The sequence below is a fragment of the Oncorhynchus gorbuscha genome, linkage group LG05, assembly GCF_021184085.1.
Source record: "Oncorhynchus gorbuscha isolate QuinsamMale2020 ecotype Even-year linkage group LG05, OgorEven_v1.0, whole genome shotgun sequence".
Taxonomy (NCBI): domain Eukaryota; kingdom Metazoa; phylum Chordata; class Actinopteri; order Salmoniformes; family Salmonidae; genus Oncorhynchus; species Oncorhynchus gorbuscha.
In genome coordinates, this window is record NC_060177.1 from 77,949,647 (window position 1) to 77,954,231 (window position 4,585).

Consider the following 4,585-nt stretch of genomic DNA (forward strand, 5'->3'; position numbering starts at 1 on the left):
CCTCTCAATTACAGTGGCTCCACCTTCACTGAGGTAACAGGCTGAGGAGGGGTGTGTGTGTTTGTGTGTGTGTGTGAATATGAGACTGTCAGCTGATCTACCCCCTCTCTTTAACTTCCACCCTCTCCTCTCATTCTCTCTCTCCACCACCCACCTCTCTCTTTCTCTCCCTTTCTCTTTCCACCACCCAAATCAAAATCAAATCAAATTTATTTATATAGCCCTTCGTACATCAGCTGATATCTCAAAGTGCTGTACAGAAACCCAGCCTAAAACCCCAAACAGCAAGCAATGCAGGTGTAGAAGCACAGTAGCTAGGAAAAACTCCCTAGAAAGGCCAAAACCTAGGAAGAAACCTAGAGATGAACCAGGCTATGTGGGGTGGCCAGTCCTCTTCTGGCTGTGCCGGGTGGAAATTATAACAGAACATGGCCAAGATGTTAAAATGTTCATAAATGACCAGCATGGTCAAATAATAATAAGTGTGAGCGGACCAAGTAATTGGGCGTCACTATCTTCTTCTCCAGATGAAACAGGAACACAATAGGATTATCTTTAAACTACAACAAAAAGTCACAGGATTGTCACCGTCTTAGTGGTTCTTCCTGGATAGCTCCTCTCTCTCGGTGGCCATCTTCCAGAGATAGTTTTCCCCTCTCTCTGCTGGTTCCATTCTCTCTCTTATAGGGGAAGGAGAGTATGTCATTAGTACCGTCAGCTGTGCTTAATTGCCTCTGGTTACCTTGTCTCCCATGCCTTGTTGGGCTACTATCCATGAGCCCAGCCTGCCCTCTGGTGGTCCTTCCACATAAGGCAGAACATTTGAAACTGGAGCAGCAGCACAGTCAGGTGGACTGGGGACAGCAAGGAGTCATCATGTCAGGTAGTCCTGGGGCACGGTCCTAGGGCTCAGGTCCTCCGAGAGAGAGAGAGAAAGAAAGAAAGAGAGAATTAGAGAGAGCATATGTGGGGTGGCCAGTCCTCTTCTGGCTGTGCCGGGTGGAGATTATAACAGAACATGGCCAAGATGTTCAAATGTTCATAAATGACCAGCATGGTCGAATAATAGTAAGGCAGAACAGTTGAAACTGGAGCAGCAGCATGGCCAGGTGGACTGGGGACAGCAAGGAGTCATCATGTCAAGTAGTCCTGGGTCATGGTCCTAGGGCTCAGATCAGTTGAAACTGGAGCAGCAGCATGGCCAGGTGGACTGGGGACAGCAAGGAGTCATCATGTCAGGTAGTCCTGGGGCATGGTCCTAGGGCTCAGGTCCTCCGAGAGAGAGAAAGAAAGAAGGAGAGAATTAGAGAACGCACACTTAGATTCACACAGGACACCGAATAGGACAGGAGAAGTACTCCAGATATAACAAACTGACCCTAGCCCCCGACACAAACTACTCTCTTCCTCTCTCTCACCACCCACCTCTCTCTTTCTCTCTCCCTTCCCCTCCAGCTCCCCCTCCATCTCTCTCTCTCTCCCCCTCCACCTCTCTCTCACCCCCTTCTACAATCTCTCTATACCCTCCACCTCTCTTTCTCCCCCCCCCCCCTCTCTCTCCCTCCACCTCTCTCTCTCTCCCCTCCACCTCTTACTCTCCCAACAATCCACCTCTCTCACCCCTCCACCTCTCTCTCACCCCTCCACCTCTCTCTCCCCCTCCACCTCACTCTCTCTCCACTTCTCTCTATCCCCCTTCCCCCTCCACTATCTATCCCCCCTTCCCCCTCCATCTCCCTTCCACTCTCTCTCCCTCTCCACCTCCCTACATTCTTTCTCATTCTCTCTCTCCTTCCACCTCTCTCCCCCAACTCTACCTCTCTCTCTCTCTTTTTCATTCCCAAACCAATGCCTCCCAATACACTTACCCTGCTCTCATTTCCCATCAACCCTCTCACATATGGGAGTGAGTCGGGTGCGTGCATGAGTGAGAATATAGGGCAGGGGTGGAGGTGTGAATGAAGACCAGGGTAGTATAGGATTTATCTGGGTTGATAGTACAGGGGTGGAGGTGTGAATGGAGAGGATGTAGTGGGAGTGTTTTTTTATAGCTCACTCTGTGTGTGTGTGTGTGTGTGTGTGTGTGTGTGTGTGTGTGTGTGTGTGTGTGTGTGTGTGTGTGTGTGTGTGTGTGTGTGTGTGTGTGTGTGTGTGTGTGTGTGTGTGTGTGTGTGTGTGTGTGTGTGTGTGTGTGTGTGACGCCCTGACCTTAGAGAGCCTTGTTTATTCTCTATTTGGTTAGGTCAGGGTGTGACTCGGGTGGGGAAATCTATGTTTCTATTTCTTTATTGGCCTAGTATGGTTCCCAATCAGCCAGCTGTTTATCGTTGTCTCTGATTGGGGATCATACTTAGGCAGTCTTTTTTCCCACCTTAGATTGTGGGATCTTGTTTGTGTGTAGTTGCTTTCGGCACTGCATGTAGCGTTACGTTCGTTTTTTTGGTGTCATATAAAATAAAAATGTACTCCTACCACGCTGCACCTTGGTCCAACCCATCTTTAAACGATTGTGTGTGTGTGTGTGTGTGTGTGTGTGTGTGTGTGTGTGTGTGTGTGTGTGTGTGTGTGTGTGTGTGTGTGTGTGTGTGTGTGTGTGTGTGTGTGTGTGTGTGTGTGTGTGTGTGTGTGTGTGTGTGTGTGTGTGTGTGTGTGTGTGTGTGTGTGTGTGATTTGAAGTGCAACTACTTGGTACTGGTACTATCAAGATATGAGAAATCAGACCTGGTGCCATTTCCCATCCAACTACTGCTAGTTCCAATCCAATGGCAACGCTAAGAGGATCTCAGTCAGGCCTCTCATCTCGCCACCTTCCTCTGAGACTCAAGTGTCACATGGCAAATTAGAAGATCTTATACTCTTCTACTCGAGTTGTGACACGTCCTCACATTTTCAGTAATCAAATTCAGTTGGAGAATTAAAAAACTTAATCAATATAACTTAATTAAACTACATTTCCAATCTGGTAATTGGTGGTATCTAACATGCTGACTAAACCAGGCTCGCGCTTGTGTCCGTATGCACTATTGCGCGCATGTTGATTTTGTCCACCCACACTAGACGCGATCAGGACACACAGGTTGAAATATCAAAACAAACTCTGAACCAACTATATTCATTTTGGGACAGGTTGAAAAGTATTAAACAATCATGGTAATTTAGCAAGCCAGTTTTCTGTTGCTAGGTAATTTGTCCTGGGATATAAACATTGGGTTGTTATTTTACCTGAAATGCACAAGGTCCTGTACTCCAACAATTAATCCACAGATAAATGGGTAAACCAAGTTAGTTTCTAGTAATCGCTCCTCCTTCAGGCTTCTTCTTCTTCTTTGGACGTTATATGGCGGTTGGCAACCAACTTTAAGGTGCATGTCCACCACCGACTGGAGTGTGGACCTCAGTTCATCGTTTAATCACCCACGTGGGTATATGCTCCTAAAAACCAATGAGGAGATGGGAGAGGCGGGACTTGCACCGCGTCAAGTGTCACAAATAGACCAAGTTCTAGTTTAGCGCCTGGCTACACAGAAGCTTGTTGACGTGTGTGAGCAGTTTGGATGCAATGATTGAATAACATGTATGTGTACATTTATTTTGCAATGCTTGCACACGTAACGCAAGCAGTGTGGTCAGCATGTACTGTGAGAACTGAAAGGTACATTCAGCAAGATAACATCATCATACACAGGGGAGCAACTTCCTACTTACAGAATAAAAATAAACTAATATCTGCAAAGATTGCCAGTATTAGATCTTAACAATGAGGGCGTCATCAAGGAGGAATTTGTTAGCCATGCTGAGTGTAACTGGGTCATTCCATGAAAAGAGTGCCTTTTGCTTCCCTTTGATATTTCAAGTAGAAACTGTGCACCAATTCTGAATTTGAAAAGCCTGTTATATTAAATTAAGTGAACTTTAAAGTTTAGACCACATGGAGAAATCAATAAATCCAATTAGTTTTATATGAAGAAAGGCTTGCCAAAGGGCCAAAATTCAGCATTTTGACATGTCCCTCCATCAACCCTGTGTCACCTCTAGGAACATTTTAACCCACTTTAATTGACAATTTCTCAAAGTTTCACCATCATTGTAAAGCCCTAGTTATTTTGTTGCTTTGACAAAGACATTTCTGAAGATAATTATTTACTTTATGTGATTGGTGATTCATTTACAGCTGTTCCTCATTTTAAGGTCAACCCTGTTAAGTGAACCGAATTTTGTTTTAATATTCCTTTTGAATATATTTTTTTTCCAAAGAAACATTGAACTTCTAATAGTCAAATCATAGTGTAAAAGTCGGTGAGCTGGTTCTACTAATTATGGCTATTTTCTAGTGTTTTGTGATGGAAAACTGAGTGTGTCAAGCATTACATGTCAAACCAGATTACCCGTAGATAGACAGGCTAGGAATTGTATTGAATTGCCACTCCCTGTTGCATACAAGCTTAGATTCTCCCTGTCACAAGGGGATTTATGGCTGATTTAAGATGAAATCATCAACCCTGTTACAGTCAACCCTGTTACAGTCAACCCTGTTACTTTAATTGGCACTTAATAGGCACTTACTATAGTCATTTTTTAAATGTAA